This window comes from Plodia interpunctella, chromosome 1 (assembly GCF_027563975.2).
Source record: "Plodia interpunctella isolate USDA-ARS_2022_Savannah chromosome 1, ilPloInte3.2, whole genome shotgun sequence".
Taxonomy (NCBI): domain Eukaryota; kingdom Metazoa; phylum Arthropoda; class Insecta; order Lepidoptera; family Pyralidae; genus Plodia; species Plodia interpunctella.
In genome coordinates, this window is record NC_071294.1 from 61,422 (window position 1) to 81,956 (window position 20,535).

At 37.4% G+C, this 20,535-nt stretch overlaps 1 long non-coding RNA gene across 2 annotated transcripts; it reads left to right on the forward strand.

Moving 5' to 3' along the window:
- The first annotated feature begins 5,749 nt into the window (after positions 1–5,749).
- LOC128672281 (uncharacterized) lies at positions 5,750–7,744 on the forward strand. Of its 2 annotated transcripts, none has more exons than XR_008404947.1 (3): positions 5,750–5,833; positions 6,770–6,836; positions 6,973–7,744. It is a non-coding gene; the product is annotated as an uncharacterized LOC128672281 (long non-coding RNA). The 2 variants fall into 2 exon arrangements; XR_008404943.1 differs by having other exon boundaries at positions 5,775–5,966.
- Positions 7,745–20,535: the final 12,791 nt, after the last annotated feature.

Genomic DNA, 20,535 nt, shown 5'->3' on the forward strand with positions numbered 1-20,535 from the left:
GCTCTAAATAGGCCTGTTGCCTCCGTGTCTATCAAGTAGGTAGTAAGGTATTGGCACATGTATACCTGCTACCTGTACCTACCTAGATCCTATCTAGTAACAAAACTGACTGATATTACTTATGTGAGTATAATTAGTATCTAATAAAGAAATATTGGAACTATAATAATTTTAAAATCGTTTAGGCGTCCGCTGGTACAAGTTTATAAAGTTTGGTAGGTACCTATGTAAGTAGTACAAGTTGTTTAACTAGCGCGCAACGAGGGTTGTCAAAAGGCTTCTAGAAGGCCACTTTTCTTTTCGAGTGTTATTGCTAACCATTGCCAACAATGGTATTATGAAGTCGCCTAAAGGCACCTGACATGACTTTTTCGACACCGACCTCTAATGGCAAGAAGTCGCATACATGGCTAGTGAACTTACTGTTAACCAGTGTGCAGGTTTCCTAATGATGTTTTTCTCCACCAGAAGCAATTGGTGTGGTCAATTAAAACTACTATAGGTAGGTACAATGAAAACACATGCATGAGTCAGCTGATGTTATACAAAACTCATGTGGCACAAGATTTGAACCTAGGTAATTTTGATCACAGGCGAACGGTTTTATCCACTGGCTGGACCTCACCGCTGCCATTGATAAATTTCAGCATTTCTTGTGAGTGCGGGTTACACTGGTGTCACATATATTTTCAAGTCGCCTACTAACTACCGTACCTACCACATTGTAGGTATCTACCTAGGTATAGCATTTTGTATATTTCCTCAAGATCGATGTTTTCTTTCAACGTATACCTCTTGACGTTGAAAGAAATCTTTCAACGTAGGTATGTAGGTTACCTATGTGAACATGGGATGCGTGTATTGTGATCAAATTCGTAGGTATTGTTCTACCTATATTTACCCACGTGTCTCTTCTTAGGTTTTCATAGGTACCTTATGATCACGCCACACTTCCATTTCTTAGTGTCTTATCAGACGTATCTGGTATCTGGCAACCCTACGGGCAACTTTAGCTTTGTAAAGAGACCGAGGCGCTCGCGGAAAAATGGCTGGGCATTTAATAATTGCTTAACATCGTTATTTGTTGCAAGCACAATCCTTTAGCTTTCTTCTGCGAGGAGCTTCAGCAGTCGAAGTTTTAAGCATCAGCTGCCTGCGACAGTAATACGGTAACTGACCCTCATGCAAGATGGCGAAGTCCGGAAAGAAGCTGAAGACTTCTTAACACTGAACCAAGTTTCTTTCTGCGTAAATCCATATCCATACCTACTAGTCTTATAAAGATAAATTAGTATTTTTGTTTGTAATGAATAAACTCAAAACTACTGGACAGAGATAGAGAAAGACACAGAGGCTAAACTTCATAGGTACAGCAGCGCGAGTAGTGTGCGTGTCTAGGTACTAGTCGCTTGTCGCGTACGCGCCGCAACTGGATACCTACTCGTAAAACCGGTTTGCATGCGCTCGGCCAGTAGACACGCTGAGGATCGCCGAACGACTATCATAATGTTTCGCGCTCCTGCTCAGTACACCTATATGTGGTAATAGTGTACCTATATAGTAACAATATAGCTATATGTATAAGTTCCCACTTACCTACCTATTATTATGCCGGGTATTCCTATAGCTACACATTTCCTTTATTCACACATCACATCTCAAATGCTTGTGGTTTCTTTTGGAAGTCATCTTTTAGGATACCTGAGGCATATTTTGATCTACGCGTTTATAGAAAGTTGTCTGGCAGCTAAAAACCTAAATACCAAGATACCTCTGATCTTCTTTTTATCCAGCCTGTGAATGTCTTGTCCCACTGTTGGACAAAGGCCTCCCTTTTTTCTTCCACTCGCCAGATGGCCAGATTTCACAATAAGATTATTGTGGCCATTTCATATTTTATTTTCCACTAGGTAATCTACCGGCTACTTTTTTGTGAATAGTAGAGTTGGTCAGTTGCCTCGTTGTGGCACTCGCAGAGGTAACCTGCAGCTCGCCGGTAACGAGCGAACTTGTCAGGTCCGCCCGGGGCACAAAGAATAGTATTTCTAACTCCAATACCGACTCTCGCAACTTCAGCGAACTTCCAGGCGACTTCCCGATTCTGTTACAGACTCTGTTGTTTCCTGTTAGCGCATGCAGCGCAATGTCTTGTGCACAGGACTCTGCTTCGAAACACTTGTTAGGTATATCGTGGATGGGTATTTTTTACTGTAGCTGTACGCATGGTTTAGGTACCTATGTAGAATAAAAAAAACATTGATTCCTTCTACTCAACTGATGGTTTGGTCTTTCATTTATTTTTTACTTATTTGTGAGTGACTCGGTGGAGGCTAAGTCTAATCATATATTTAGAATTATGATTGAAGAGACGCTGTGTTTAGTCTTGGAACATTCGAATTGATTAGTTTACAGTCTTTTTTACTACCTTGATTACTTACCTAAAATATATTATTAAGATTTTTGTGGTATTTGGCAGAACAGTTTGCTGAATCAAAACGAAAAGTAATTGAATTTGAAAAGCCATTTTCTGGATGACGCATTGCGTTTCCACCGAGCGCTGACCTGGATCTATTGGCATTGTGACCAGATATTTGCATATTTCCCGCTCACGAAGTAACCATATCAAAAATTTTAAATTCCGATGAAAATATAGTTTTTTTTTTAAATATGGTCGAAGGGCCCGGAGTAACGAAGCCTTTAATAATTTTTAAGTAATGATTTTTTTTCAATGTCTACAACGGTAGGCTGACAACCTCAATGTTAGGCCCTTTCAATAGCATTCCTCTGTCGACACTAGCACCTGCCAGAGGATGAGAATCGAATCTCTGTGGAAGAGAATCTTGCGTCATTAGTATATCCCATAGATATCAGAATATATCTCTGTGGTATATCCTGACCTATATCCGTGGCTTTATTATGTACAATAGTCAACGAGGCATTATGTGGAAATATAATAATTGTGGTCGGACGTACGCTGCCTGTAGGGGTGTTTCAGAACCATTAAAACATTCTGTTTCAAATTAATTTATATTCGTATTAATGTCAAACCCAACAAACTTCTTCTGAGTACATAGTTTTACATTAACTAATTCTACATTCAAATTAATATTTTTTTATATAATAAAGTTTATTAGCGTTCGGATCGGCTCCCAAGGAGTAAGCGCCGCAACGGTTTACTGCGCGGGCATGATGTTTTGTCTCGCGTTGAATGCCGATGCTGTGTGCTGAACGATAGCCGCAAAGTTGTATTTTCCGCTGGTATTTTCACGAGAGTGATGTGTGTAAATAGTCGGTGGAAACCGGTTTGGGATGAAAACGAAAAATTACCTCCCCCAAACTAAATAAAATATTTTCGATGGCGGCCGAAGGGAATCCAACAAGTCTATAATAGATTATAAATAAATTTGTTTGATTTTGTACTCCTCTTTCTCCGGGATTAAAAGCCATAAATTACGGATTAGGCTTTAAAATGAATCTGTAGGCGAGCACACTCTGTAGCATGCATAACCTGGAGCCCTCGACTGGCGGCGCACTATCCCAGCCACGTCTGAGACAGGCGTTCCCTGAAGTAATCTAAACTCCGAGGCCGCAAGTAGCTTGGAAACACAAGGAAATGCATTGCAAACTATCTGCATCATGTACGGGAGTTACCTTCGTGGACGGTGTAGATTGTATGACAATATATTCGCCACATCTAGAGTCCAGCGTGCGCAGTCGCGCTCTGTCATTTTGACTTCCGTGGACAGACAACGTAGGAATTGTATGGACATTGGGCTGAGCAATGGAGCGTGGCCCTTTTTCAATATAGTTCTTTTTGCAGTAGCCAGAGACTTAATTTTAGACATTATTCAATTGATTTTATGTGAAATTCAATCTAACATTGCTACAAAAAAAATCTCACTTTGTAAAAAAATAGGCCTAAAAAAGTTATAGGTAGCCATTTATCGCAGTGCAATTAGTGGTTAAACTAGCAAACAATACAAGCGTGAAACGTTAGCTCCATCGCGCCCGATTGGAGTGCTGCCCGCTGCGGTCGGCGGCCGCGGTCGCAATTCGCGCCCGTGTGTTGTTTATGCATTATGCATTAGCGATGTTCGAACCATTTTCTCAAATTTTGTACCTATGCGGTTTTGTACAATTACGGATTTATATTGCCTCTGTGTTGCAGTCGGATAGCACTCTTGTAGTATACCACCTGCACCACCTGTTTGAAATTGTGCCTAACATCTATCTAATAGAAAAAACGAAGTGTCTGTTTACAGCCTGCAGTGATTATACTGTCAGTGTTGTCCGTCCACACCCCGTCCCTGTTGTTAGCCAACATATTTCCTGTCAAATTAATCACCTGTCCAACAGCCAGCCCCCGTAGCAAACCATGCCAATTTTCGGGGATGACATAAACGCTGTTTCGAAAACTTAACTTTAAGGATGGAAGCAATGGCAATACATAGGTATTAGGTATCCTTAAAATTAAAATGTTCGCGCCACGAGAGTATGGTTTGCTTTGCCTGTGCTATAGCAAAATGGCTTATGTGCAGGCAAACCACATACGCGGCAAATCGTATTCGTGCAAGGTATTCGTGTTAGTTTAATTTTGAAAAAAAAAACAGTTTAATGAACGACCGAGGCGGGCTCGCCTAGGACCGCTTGCGGGTTGCTTACCGTGGCGCGTGAATATTCAGATTAGTGCTTCAGCAAGAATTTCTAAAGAAGGCTCATCACGTATAAATTATGATACCTAAACTACCCTATATGTATATATTACAAGATAAAGAGCGGTCATTTGAAAAATATTAAGAGCGTTTGAAGCTACGTCGCGATGATAGTACAGTTCGCTAGGGGGGCAGGAAGCCAATGCCTCTGTGTCGACCGCGCTATATCCCATGACAAGCCTCGAATTACAACCGTGATTGCTCCATTGATGGATATCGCTTGATTGGTGGAGATGGTTATAATGACGAGGTGGACCCCGAGACTTCAATCCAATTCAAAAGTTTTAAGTCTGCGATAGGTTTGCGTGTAATTGAGATGATGATAAAGATAACCAAATTACTACTAGACTAACGACAAGTCATATACTTCGACAAGTAAATATATACTCATTGCATACGAAAAAACATATTCTCCATTTGACACAGTCGATTAATTATAATGAAACTTATTCAAACTGCTTGTAGCGTTATGTGTCGTTAATGTGGTAAAACTGTTCGAGATAATCCGAATCGCTGAAGCTCTCGTCACGGCGACGCGAATATAGGTAAGATTAGTATACAGACTTGATAGAATCTTAGACAAGGCAAAGGTTTTTATACCTACATTGGCAATATTTTGTCTACATGCTCAGTCCATGATTCTGAACCACTTTTAGAATGGGAGTAATCTGAAAAGACAACCTGTTCTACACAAATTTTAATACCTAAGTTTTTGAAAATATATTGATCAGATGATTTATTTTTCGCGATTTCAAGGTTCCTTCCATACGAAAATTTGTTCAGTACCAACGACTGAGCATGTAGATAAAATAATGCCAATGTATACAAAATTACCCTATATATTTAGATAAAAGATAGGTGGCGTCACATTGATCTTCACAAATGTGATTCGCCGAGTCGACACGCTAAGAAGAAGAAGTAGAAAAGATTAGATAAGTAGGAAGCTCATAAAAGTTAGTTTTAAGCAAATATGGGCTAGGCCGTCAATCCAAACGTGATGTGACAGCTGGACCGCATGCGCTGTTTACTTGTCATATTTATTTGTCCTATACATATTTTGCATTTTCAGAAAAAAGACCTATCTAGCCAATAAAACAATTCCTTATTGCTAACTTTCAGTTGTACGTGTTTCTATTTATATGTTAGCTTTTATTTAAAACAATAAAATAATTAATAAGTTTTGAAAAAGCTGACCGCTCTGTGACACAAGGATGTCTGTGACCGCGTGCGAAAACGTTCTCTATCAGTGTAGAAGTGATTATCTTCACAATTTCCTTGTTGATCGTCGTCCAGTCGCCGCGTCCTGCCCGGGATTGTTACAGATTGCCAATTAATAATGTAGCTCCGTCAGTTTGTGTGCTGAGGCCGGATTACACGAGAATAGGACTGACACCTTTATGACTGATTGAGAGACAAACTATTAATACTGTATCGCGTCTTCATCCAGGGGAACACTGGGCCTGGGTCCAGATCCAGTCTACCAAGGTTCAAAAGCTATTCACTCGTTACATTTATTTGTAAGGAGTGAATCACTTTTTAACCTAATACGAGTATTTTCTAGCCTCGTAAGTTCACCGAGCGAATGCGCTCGAAACCATGAGCAATCTTTTTATATCGTTGTTATCTCAGAGTCTGCTCCCAGATATTTCCTCAGGGAGGTCTCTGGTTTGGGATTGCGGCCGAGAAGTGTCCGTGTCAAAGGATCTGAACCACAAAGTATCGCCGTGTATCGGGATTTTTACTTTCTCAATATTCCTCGGCGTCAAGATATTACAGAGTAATACATGTGTTTCCTTGGATGTTTATTCTGCATTTGTCAATAATATTTTAAAAATTCACTCTACTATAGGCAATATTGTAGTAGATTTACTATTGATCTACATATATTTGCGCAAGATCACTAGTGTACATATGGCTCTCTTTCGAGTTTCGCAACAGTTGACTTTGTCTACCCCGCAAAGGTCATATCTGTAAAATTGATCGTCCGCATAAGCCCGATAAGATTATCGAATGATTTTTTATTGAACCTATGTATGTAAAGACTATGTGCTTTTCAGGTGAGTGTGGAAGAGAGAGGAGTACCACCCTGTCAAACCTGTGGCGATAAGATGGAGTTTGTTCCAGGTGAGGTTTTCTTTGTTTCCTTTTGTACAGTCCTTATTCACTGCGCTGAGGTCCTGTTCGCACACAAACTATATAAAACGACTCAAAGACACTATTATTATTTTTTTAACATTTAAATATTTTTTCTTTGTTGCAGGTAAGAATATAATAATTTGGCATCACAGCAAAAAGATTCAAAGGGAACAGTCTGACTTCGAGGATCATAACGACGATATTATTTTCAAACCGCCCTCTACCTGGGTCTTGAAGTTCAAGTTAGGTCGGCCTGCGATCAGCGCTTTCAATCCGGATGAAAAAGGAACTTATTTTCCTCTCGACTTGGGTTTGGCGTGTTTCAGTGCGACAGGGAAACAATTTATTATTTATTTGTTCTTGATTATCAATCATCATACATACAGGCACAAAATGATGTATAATTTTCTACAAGTACTCACCGAGATATAAGTGGCTCCTCAGACCAGATGTTTAGATTGAGGAGCCACCTTTACAGTAACATTCATTTTATTTCGACAGTAACTTCGGATGTGATGATGTACAAATTTCAAGATAAGTGGTACAAAATTTATTTCGTCATAGGCTAATGACATTTGTATATTTCCTTTTAAAATCTGAAGTGGCTCTTCAATTCATGCGAAAATATTTTCATTATTATTATTAGAATGAAAGTGTAGACAAGAGTATACATATAAATGTAAGAGCTGATTTAATTCAATTTTAGTGAGTAGGTATCTTAAAATAAAATGCGCAATAAACATTTTAGTTGAAAATAAGTTACAATTTTAACTTATTTACGTCTTATAAGCCATAACGAATCACACTTTAACTTACACCAGGAATCACATAATCCATTGGTGAAAACCGTACAAAAACAATCAGTCCGGTAGTTTTTGAGTCCATACAGACGAACAGACGCGACATGGGGACTTCTTTATAAGATTATGTAAGGATATTTAACATATTAATTACCTATATCCTCTTTAGTCATTCGATATTTTAGAAACACTGAACGAGCACTTCTTTGTCGTAATATTTTGTCGCGATCGATTATTTTGTCCAAATTAAAATAATGTCAACAGACGTCAGAGTCGGAGCTGTTTGTCCGAACTTGAAAATATAAACTCGAAGCGTTCGGACTCGAGCCGGCCACAATCTTTTGGCATTTCAGCGGGAAAATATGCACGTTCGACTCAAACGATACAAAGATAAAATGAAGTTATACAAATTGTGACTCTTTGTTCTTCAGATACCAGTTTTAAGGATTAAAATATTTAAAATATTCGATTTGGAGTTTAATATCGCAGATTATCTCGTAACATATAATAATTTAATTTTTGTCATTTATATCATTCTCAATATAAGTTTAATTTCAGTTTAATCAGTTTTATCAATGAGTACATAACATCAACTGAGTACTCGTGTACGAAATACTCGTCGAATATATCATTATCGAAATAGCCAAGCTTCCAGAGGAGGTGGGTAACAGAGTAACAGCAGCTCAGTAGTCGTCTGTGCCATTTATATTTTGCTGCCCTGTTTTTTTCATTTGGAAATGCTTTGGAGTTTGCGAGAAAACTAGGCTCGGATGTACTCGTGCTCGTGGTATGTCAAACATGGGGCGTATCCGTCAGCCGAGCAAACATCTTGTGTAGCCCTAATGATGTCTCGGGGGTAATCATCCACCGCAAACGATTACTTGTACATATTAATATTGGGTATATTTCCGCGTCTAGAGATTGATCTTGAGTCTACGATTCCTCTAAATTCTAGCAGTGTAAGTGATGTGATACATATACCTATAGAAATGTTAAGAGTTACTTGGAGTATTAAAGTACCTATCGTAGAAGTATATTTTTTTAATAACAAATGCTGAATCCTCATGAAATATATTATTAAGTGCGTGTTTATAAGTGAGTAAATCTGAACAAAATTTATTTGGTGTATTGTATAAAGACTGAAAAATATTATTGTAAATGTTAAGTTTTTCCTTATTTTTCACTTGAGTCACATTTAATTGTCAGAAGGCGAAATAATTCCCTCTTTAATTTCGGGATCTCACTCAGGCCGGGTTCAGGGTTACTTAGCGTTGTACTCGCTTCTCGAGTCATTGTCTGACTCTAAAATATTCTACATTACAGAAGAACACTATGCCCTACACTTGCACTAGTCATTAGCAAGTGTGGGGCATAGATTTTTGGCCACCACCAGCGCCTTCATCACATTTATGATCTAAGCATTTTTATCAATTTCATTTAATTTATACCGAAACTAAAAAATAGTGCAGGAGATATGCTCGTCGTCGTTGTATTCACGGTTGTTACGCTCCGAAGCCATGGTAAAGGATCAGTCAGTATCTATATAATTCAAATAATTATATAGATGCTTATACTATCCTGTACCAGTATCACTTATAAGTCCCAGAGGACAGGATTGTAGATTGTAGACAATCTTGTCGTCGAGGTCATTTCGATATTAGTGTAGTATCGGAAGTACGTAGTTTGTGTCTACTGAATGAAGTGTCGCTTCTTTTACCATCATTAATTTACTCTCTGCCAATTATTTTTTATTTCCCACTCAGCGTAGAACTAACGTCTTTCAGGAATCCACTTTGAGCATAATACCGTATTTTTTCTGAAGTCGAGTAAGTAACAGGCGTTTGTTGGAAATCTTCTTTTTGGAGTTTCGGTATTTTTGCGTTGTTAACTTAAATCTGATGCAAATTTTTATTGCGTTAGGCATTTTTTGCAAACAGTTTTTTTGTAAGTGATAGTGTTATTTAGAATTGTAATATAATTCAACAGAATTAAATGAAGTAGTATTAGAATGTTTTGAAAAAAGATTTAAAACTGAGCATTGATTATCATTGCAAACGGTTTAAATATGAAAATAAGATATAGAGAAAAAGTTATCAAGCCGGCTCAAAATGAAAAGAAAATGTTTAAAAGATATAAACGTCAAGGTTTTACACAAAACTACTCCTGCCGACCGAGCCGAGCCTGGTTCTATTTATATTTTTTATTTTTAATCAAAGTTGGCATGTGTTTCCCCATGGGAACGTCACCGGAAGCTCAAGCATATTTCCGTCGCAGTCATTTACAAATCTTTTGCTGTCAAGTTGACGACCATTAACCTTGAGGTAAGCTTTTTATCCGTCAATTGTTTTTACCATTTTCAATTCGTATTCTTTTTTATTTTTTATTACAAGCACAAGCAAGCGTTGTGTATAACACGTATTGTTCCAGATGATGGGATGTCGTGCCCATGGACCTCATTACATACACGCCGTATGTTCGGTATAAAAAGTGCTTACTAAAGATTTTATTTTAAAGCTTTTCTAAAGACACATAGAGGCTAAAAATAGTATACCCTTTTCCCTTCACTTTGGAAATCCCTTTAAACTCGATTAAGCGTTTCTTAGAACTCGATTTATAAATGAAGTCAGATTTTACGCAAGTTTCCAAATGGAATGAACATTTCGTCCCGGTAAAAACTTGATTACGTCACTTGAATGGAATCCTTTAGCAGCCCTCGCACAGGGAGCCTTTGAGCGTCCCAATATTGTTCAGACAATTAACAGGAATTCGTTGGGACGCTTATGAGACTAATACAATGTACCTTTTACAGTAAACTGCGTTGTCGGGTAAATTAGTGCGATTGTTATAATGGGTAGCTGGCAGCCAGTGGGCTTACATGGAAATTTGACACGCTGAAAGTTAAGTTTTGTTATTTTTTTAACATTGATGTAATTTAAAAATTTTCATAAACTAATCAATCTAAGTACTTATAAATAATTCGGTATGCTAACAGACTGTGATAACTGAAAAAATACTTTCCGATTTTTGCGATTCCTAATATTTAGAAATGTGATGGTCAAAAAGTGTTTTGTTATACGACTGTGAGTATCAGAAAATAAATCTTGCACATTTAATTATCATCAGTGAAACTTAATCCTGACTTCTCCATGTGAACCTCGCCTAGCGCAGTGTCTCCGAAACAAAGTGTCGCTCGTGGTCCACAAACGACCGCTCTCAATTAATTCGGGCGGTCTCCGGCGCCGGCGCAACTTGCGACATTAAATTGTTATTAGTTGTTTATTGGCGAAGTTCCACAACTGCTTGAATCGTCGATTCAACTTCAAATCTACTTGGGACTCCGAACTTATAGATTTGGCAAGTTACGGGTTCAATATTATCGTAGGGAAATGTTAATTTCTAATTCTAAGGCGAGGATCTGTTTTGAGTCATGTTTGTCTCCCTAGTCTCCCGTAAGTAATATCCTCGTAAAATTCTCGTAGATTTTACTCATTGATAGTGAGGTTATTGAAGTTTCCTGATAATATTTCAAGTGATTGATCGGGTCAATTTGTAAGATTTGATTTTAGTTGTGATAGAAACTATTGGATATATGATTAAAACAAATATTTAAAAAGCTCTCAATTATTTTGACACTCTTGTTCAAAGGGAGAACACGAGAGCGGAATGCCGGCCACCAGTGACAGCTCGAGCGGGAAATCCCAGGTTTTATTTCGTGAAACGTTCCGTTCGATCTTACGGGCTTTTGTAAATGCAATGATGCAATGTTTTGTAACGCATCAGCAATCAGCAGTAGTCGGTAGTCGTCGCGTTTCACTGAAACTACTGTGAATTCATATTATCTAAAAATAAAATTACGTCACGAAAAGAAATACCTCTTTAGAATTGATAAAATGCATTTAAACAGATTCGTGAATCTACTTCACCTTTGGCCAGTTATTAATATTAACTACAGTAATGCAAATGAATTCATCCCATTTTGGTGAAATTTCATTTCCGTTTTACATCCACCGTCACGACTCCACCTTGGTCATGCAAATCTCAGGAGACACAGCACAATAAGCTCAGAAAGATGGTTTTATACTACCCCAGATGGTATAGTAATATTATAATGCTGTCGTTTTCGATGAGGTGTTCGTTATTAATTAGGTGTACTGAGCAATTAAAATGAAGAACACGTTTGACTAAGGTTTTGAGGTTTTGAGTCAGGATTAATTATTTAAACCTGACTCAAACCTTAGTCAAACGTGTTCTTCGTTTTAATTGCTCAGTACCTTAGTTGTCGGTGACCATTGTCTTACCTTCTAATGATTAGGTAATCTGAGACAAATTCTTGTGATATTTTCTACAAGAAAAGTCTTTATTTATCACTTCAGGAGTCGATAACTAGAGCAATATAAATCTGCCGAGTGGACGTTCTGTGCCGCCTCGTGTGCTATGTGAAAGCTGTAAGGATCCCTCGATTTCAATTCTAATACTGGAGTGAAACCCACCGGCGGGATATAATCGCAATGGAATATTTATCGAAACAAATTAAAGCAAATAGCGTTATTACGGCGCGGCCTAATGGATGCTGCCTCCATGAATATTTATCTGGTAAAGATATCTTATTTAATGTGAGGAAGCTGATGGGGTTCGGGGCTCTATGTTGCGTGAGTACGATTTTAAAAGTCGTTCGGTAGGCAGGATTTAGAAAGAAAGAAAACATTTATTTGCTAAAAACATGAGTACAAATAGACAAATTGATGTCAAAATGAATTAGACCTACACGTTTTACCGAATATAGGTATGCAAATATAAACAAATAAAGAGGAGCATGCTATCCACTACAAATCCAAAACAAAAAAAGAATTATAATGTATACTAGCCCTAAATTCTATCCGAGTCTATCATAATTAATATTTCTTTTTGTACATAGTCGATATATGTTTTTCTGTTTGTTAAAAATGCAGCAATCAAATAAAGAGCTTGTTTTTTTATTTCAACATTATCAAGTCTGAAATAAAAAAAAAAACTGCGTTTTAGTTCAATTAACATTTGGTTTAAAAAATGTTGATTTTGTAAATCATTCATACTTATCGGTTTTTATTTAAAATTGTATTAAGTACTCGTGAAAAGAATTTGGAACTACCTCAACCTCGGTAATACGAGACTATCTAAGGAACCGAACTAGTGCAAAACATTTGGCCTCTCAGCTTAATCCGAAGTTCACTCGAGTCGCGGAGAGGGCGCTGTCATTGCCAGAACCCCTCCACAACCGTTCACACGTCGAGGATCATCCTCTGCTCCTCACACGCGATGGAATTTGAGAATTTGATGTCTCGCACGTACTCGTTTGTAAATTAACCCCTAGATAGATCACTTGAGACAGTCAGGAAAATGTACACTACATCTTAGTGATACAGACTTAGAACTTCGATTACTGGTATGAACTGCAGAAGAGATAATGTGGTATTAGTGATACCAAATTACAACCAATTGATATCAGATTTTCTGAATGAAGATAATTGGTATTAAAAGTCGTCGATAATTGACATAACTATTTCAATAATCATTTATTAAATAAATATGATAGTAATTTGTAAATGAAGAGCTATAGGTGGTAATACGCTTGATCTCGCTTTTTCTAATCTTCCATTATTAATTGCACGTAGTTCTGACCCACTAGTAAGAGAGGATTCGGCACATCCTTCGTACACCATGGATATTTTGGACCTTAAGTTGCGCCCCTTGAAGGAAGCTTCAGTGCCACGTCGTAATTTTAGGAAAGCCGACTACGAATCAATAAATAAATTCCTGCTTGAAAAAGATTGGAGTTCCGTTTTGCACGATAAACCTCTAGATGAAGCTGTTGACGAATTTTACAGTGTTTTAAATAATTGTATTATAAACTTTGTACCCTTAATAAAACGATCTAAACGATCATATCCTATTTGGTATTCATCAGCGTTGATTAAAATCATTAAAGAAAAAACTAGAGCTCATTCTAGATGGAAAAAGTATGGAAACAGGTTAGATTACGACGAATTTTCTTTATTGCGTGATCGTGAGCGCAAGGTACAGAAGCAGTGTTTTGAGATATACACGTCTAGATGTGAAAATAATATTAAAACCAATCCTAAATTATTTTGGTCTTATACCAAGGCAATTCGCGGCTGTTCTGCATATCCAAAAACCCTTAGCTTGAGAGGTACTGAATATTCGGTGGGTAAAGATATTTGTAACGCTTTTAATGACTTCTTTAAAAGTGTTTTTGGTGTGCCATCTACCAGTGCTAGTCCAGTTGCGGAGAACCATGACTGTAATGGTGTAATATCCAAAGTATATGTGACAACTGATACCGTCAGAAAACTTTTACAACAGCTAGACATAAATAAAGGATCTGGAAGCGACGGAATACCTCCTTTTTTCTGGCGCCACTGCGTTGAATCACTTGCTTTTCCAATCTCTATTATTTTTAACCGTTCACTAAGCGAGGGAATTTTTCCCGCCATGTGGAAGTCGGCACACATCGTACCTATTCACAAGAAGGGCTCTAGATCCGATATCGAAAACTACAGGGCTGTATCTATTCTCAACCCGTTGGCTAAAATGCTTGAGAAGATCGTATACAATGCCATATACCAATTAATATCACAGGCATTACCTAATGCACAACACGGATTTGTGAAAAGAAGATCGACAACTACGAACCTAGGGTGCTTTACAAATTTTGTTCTTAAAAATATGGATGGCGGAGGTCAGGTTGACGTGATTTATACTGACATGGAGAAGGCTTTCGATCGCGTAGATCACTCCATCTTGTTGGATAAATTAAATAGGTTGGGAATTCATGGTAGCTTACTTCGGTGGGTGAAATCATATCTGGAAAATCGTTCGCAGGCTGTCGTCCTCGGTGGTTATCGATCGGATTTCGTTTCTGTTCCTACAGGAGTTCCTCAGGGATCACATTTGGGCCCGCTTTTTTACAACGCGTACTTGTACGATATAGGCAGTTGTTTTAAATATTCAAACTATCTCATGTACGCTGATGACAAAAAAATTTTTTGCAAAGTTTCCTCGGAATCCAATTGTCAACAAATGCAAAGGGATCTGGACTGTCTTCTTACATATTACACTAATAACAAATTAACCATTAATGTAAAAAAATGCCAATGTATTACTTTTTCTCGAAAACCACATCCAATAATTTATAATTATACTTTTGACGGTACCGCTATAGAGAGGACTAAGCTTGTGCGGGACTTGGGAGTACATTTTGATGATAAGATGCTATTAACAGAACACATACAGTATTGCAAGAATAAAGCTTATAAGAATCTTGGCTTTATACTGCGGATATGCAAGTCCTTCTCTAATTTAACATCTATTAAAATAATTTATTACGCGTACGTGAGAAGTACATTGGAATATGCTAGCCCTATATGGTCACCAAATTACATCACTCACATTTATAATTTAGAACGTATCCAAAAAATATTCATTAAATTTCTTAACTATCGGGCCCGCAGACCATCAGAATCGTATGAGGACAGCTGCCTCGCTCATGACCTGCTAACCTTGGCACAACGTCGTACAGTTGCAGATATGTGTCTTTTGTATGACATAGTAAATGGCGGGCTCGACTGTCCCGACTTAGTCTCCGAAATTCGCTATCGAACCCCGACGACCCGCACGCGTCATACAGCTTTATTCCACGTTCCATTTTGTCGCACTAAATATGCTAAAAATATGATTACAGCACGTTTATCTCATACATTTAACTCGAAATTTGATGATGTAGACCCTTTTGCTAATTCCAAAGTTTCTTTTAAACGTAAAATAATAGATTCTCTTAAATTGTAAGTTATAACATAATAATGAATTCAATGCATATAAGTTTTCGCATATACTTCAAAAATATATGTTAGTGCCCAGGTATGCTATGCAGCAACTTTAATTTGTACCAACTTAGTAAAGATTTTATTTGATATTGATTGCATGACGACGTTTTGAACCACACAATTTTAAAACTCGGTGATTGCTTACCTTGCTCTGATTTTTCTATAATTTATTTAACTGTTTTTATTTTGATTTCACCAATGTCGACTTTTTTATAAAATTATTGTCATAGAAAGGGAAACCTGTTATTGGCTTTATATATTGTTAAGATCATTGTAAAATTAATCTGTAACGCTGTTGGTTTTCTTAATAAAATAAAATAAATAAAATAAAATAGAGGACGCACAGATATACAAAAAAAGAGATTGTAAAATATAATACATATCTCAAAATATCAAAATTATTCACATTTAAAGTCATTTAAATAAAGTAATTAACAAATATGTGCAATTAAAACGTAAACTTCTCTTACTCTCGCAAGTCGGATTCTGATTCGAACCTGAACAGTATTGGAAACTTCTGCGCATAAAAAGGCCACTTAAGCAACTAGACGCTCATTTTTCACCGTGATAAATTGAAGTCATTTGCACGACTGCACTCAAAACTACTTTTGTTTGGAGTCGGCAAAGTTCGCGCTGGATGAACGGTAAACGGTTATCAATAACAATTTATCAGCGGTTTCCTGCATTAGTGACTGGTGGTAGGTAAACAGCGATGTGAAGATCGATGCGTGTTTGCGATTGGGGTATGGTATGGACGCGTCTGTGGGACAAGTTATATGCGATATAATCACATGCTTTTATTGTACTCCATCAATTTACTGGAAGACCAACAATATTATGTTCCTTCATATAATTAACAAGCGGCCCGTGACACACAATACACTTAAACCTTCCTCTTCAATCTATCTTTTAAAAAAATCCGTAGCGTAATTTTAAAGATTTATGCGTACACAGACAGACAGCGGGAAGCAACTCGTTTTATAGTTATAGTGTTAGTTAATATAGTTACAGCTGTAACAAATAGATAAGTTTCTCCACCTTTTGCTCGAGCGCGAGCGGATGCTTACCATTTTCCAACAAATATTTATTCCATGTATTTATATGAAATTTGGTACACGGTCAGCATATACTATAATTTTAAACACAGGTAACCCCCGACGATAGAAGGACGAGTTATAAGTTGATTCGATAGTGTTCTTAGCTATGTTTGGAAAATGTAATGGAAAATGTGTTCAGTAGTATGGCAACCGTCAGATCTTTTCTAGCGAATGAGAGAGAAATAGCAACTTCGAAGTTTGGTGTTTCTAAAACTTTCAACTTACTTTTAATCTGTAGGTGATTCTTCAGAATCTAAATTTAGTCTAGAATTCTTGCACCGAACCTACCGGCCGCCGCCGCACAGAATAATTTCCACAATTCCATTTAGCGGAGTATTCGCAACGTGAAGAACAGGCCGTAAACTGATTGTGATGCGAACACTGCCGTAACCCGGGAATAACGGGAAATTAGGAATAGGTTTGTTGCCGACTCGCAATTTGCTCGCAATAGGCATCTATCTACTCAGCAAATTATTATACTTACGTTCGCTTTGATTTCAGTTACATACAGCGCTGTACACAATGTATTACAGGGAAAGAGATCATCTTCAATCATATTATTATAATATTTGTGAAGTAAGCGCATTAAATTTAACATTAACTAAAATGAAATACAAACTTGCACTTCATTCCACGATATACGCTCTCTTGCTGACCCGATTACATTTGTGCAGTTTTATGAAATGCTCACTACACTACATCAAATGTATTTTTTATCCTGATGAACTAAGCATTGTATACACAAGTTGTAAAGGACTTACAAAATATGTTTAATTAATTAAGGAAAAAAGAACTCCGGAAATGTTCCCATACTGCAAAATTTACCTGTTTTTACCTGAGTCGGGGTATTTTAATAACGTAAAGTTTACGATCGGAACAATATGCGAGGAATGCCTTCCTGCCTGAGAATGAGGGAGTGTTCGTAAAAGAATATGACATAATAAAGGCCTTTCATATTTAACGCTGGGTACTTTATCACATCAGCCTAATAGTAGGTAAGTAATCCTTTTTGAAAGTGACACTTATATGCAAAGTTTTGTTACGTAACATACACCGATTATTACTGGAGGCTGGATTGCGCCGTCAAATTTGACATTAACTTTAACGTGCGCAGAAAAACGCAAAGAACGCCGTTTTATCTAAACGTCAGCGGCGCGCACGTTAAAATCAAAGGTTAGCGTCTTTGATTTTCATCCTTAGTTAATTAGCCTTCCCGGGTGCTGGTGTTTCAATAGAGACTGCAATGAAGTGTTATATCTTTCTGTACTCACAATACCATATACCACATTTTGAATTGTATTAAGTTGGTTAATTGTTGAAAATTTATTTAATAATATTATAAAATCGAAGTAATGTGATAATCAGATTACTTCGATTCCAAAAATTATAGCTGTGGCCACGTGGTCCGACTTCCTATGTCGAACAGATTGAGCTACATTAACTCTTCCTGTTGGTTCGATCAACTAAACGGACTATTGAGTCTCATTCACAACCTGTACAATTATTTGTTGTGGATTACTTTACAGGTGTAACTACTTACTTATTATAAACGTAATGGAGAGACGCTTGTACAAATCAGCAGTCAGGACCTGTCAGCCTGACCCCCCGACTCTGAGCACTACAGCGCTATTCCAATTATTATTGGATATGCTCTCAGCCTCTCGCAGTAAGCACACCAGTATTGTAATTTCCAATAAAATATTTTACGACAAAAATAGGACGCGCTTCAAAATTGATGTAGTTAACTTATGACATGACAATAAGAATGAGTTGCACCCTTAACTTTGACGTTATCTAAATGTGAGCAGAAATCATTTCATCATAGTGTTATTATTTTAATTATCAAAGTTTTAAATCTTCATTTTTCAAGTTGAGAAATCTAACTGATAACCAACAAATAACTGAATTTTCTATAATGGCTCATCGAAATACATTAGGCATCGATATTGTTATATGTATAGTATCTGCTTGTTTAGACACAGTACCAATGGTAATAAGGAGCCCCGATTAGTTTAGATAGACGCGGCGGGCACGGAACGATCTGCTACTGGAGGTCGCGGCTAGTTACCTTGTATGCGACCGCGACCTGCAGACAAGCAATGGATTGTTACAGATTAACTGTTATCAGAATCATATCGGATTAATAAATTGACACTTGACACAAAAATCTAGCGCAAAAAAAAATGGTTTTCTTACCTTTGTTTCATCGGAACAAATTTTGGAGTGTTTTATTGAGAGACGTGTCAATCGTACTCGTATCTTGATTATACTACAATAATAGGGAACAGGGAACTGAAGTAATTCAACATTTGGGACCAAAGAAGACACTTCAAAGTGAGCATGGAAGTCTAAACAGCAAGCGATATCTACTTTGAAACATAAGCAATCACCCATAAAATCGAGTGTATTTTTTTTTTTTTTTTTTTTTTTTTTTTTTTTTTTTTTTTTTTTTTTTTTTTTTTTTTTTTTTTTTTTTTTTTTTTTTTTTTTTTTTTTTAAACACACAGATTGAGCTAGCCCCAAAGTAAGTTCGAGACTTGTGTTATGGGATACTAACTCAACGATACTATATTTTATAACAAATACATATATAGATAAACATCCAAGACCCGGGCCAATCAGAAAAAGATCATTTTCCATCATGACCCGACCGGGGATCGAACCCGGGACCTCTCGGTTCAGTGGCTAGAACCTTACCACTGCGCCACCGAGGTCGTCAAATTTGTAAATGACTAATCTATTGGACAGTCGCCCGGTGACAACACTGACTAACTTGGGGCTCCGGGGCGTGTCGTCGCTGATTGATGACACCCTGAGACTGAGAGCGGTCGCCAACTTCACAACTTTCAGATTCAAAGCGGTTCTGAGTGGCCTTACTCTGGTTTAAGCTTTTCATCGAGTTTTATCTCCTGCCAATTTACATTTCGAAAAACTTTTTTTGTGATAAAAATTCCATCATAATTTTTAATTGGAACAGGTCCTGCGTTTTGACGAGTCACGCCAAAACGCATTCCCAACGCTCTTAAGTGTAAATCGGGTTATTCTTAAAGCTCTTAAGCTTTAAGAATAACATAACATTTCTACATAAAGAACACTAGTGGTAAAGCAGTCAAACAAATAGCACAAAAATATGTTTCAGCTATGAAACTTCGATAGAGACTTCACACCTGTCAGTGAGACGGTAATACATAAATGATATTTCAAACGTAGCAACATTTAATTTCTCCAACTGGATTTGAATAAAGCCATTGAAACTTAGTTCCGCCCTCTCGATGCAATATTCATAGCGCAGCTCGGAATGGACATCTGACACGCAATAAGTGCATATCCTCACTTGGTGCTGGCCGCCCGCCAAACTTAGGATAGTTTTTAGCACAGGGGTTTTAGGGCGCAATGGAGGGACCTTTGTAGTTGGTAGCTCGCATGAAAATCGCAGTAAATTGTTGGTTGACTGTATTGAGCTTAATATACTAGCGGCCCGTCCCGGCCTCACTCGGTAAAACCTGAACCTTCTTCAGCTATAAAACTGTCTGTTACTAAAAACGTTGCAAAAATTCGTGACGTAGTTTTTGTGTTTATTGCGTTTATACAGACAGACATACACGAAAGTGTGACTTATGGTACTAGAATTTTCAACTATTTTCTGTTCTGTGTCCCTTCGGCTTAGTAGGTACACCAAGGTCCGCTTTATAAGCATTAGTAACACTTCAAGACTTCACGCTTTAGCTATAAAATCTCGTCACTTAAAATTCAACAGGAACATTATAGTACATTACAACGGGTACATGCACTGTTTACACCATCAGTGGTGCAGCATTATTAATGGTGTAATATAGGTATATGTATAATATTATGTATACAGCATGGCGAGACTTGTTGCTCCTTATATTATTAGCTACACCTTTTACCA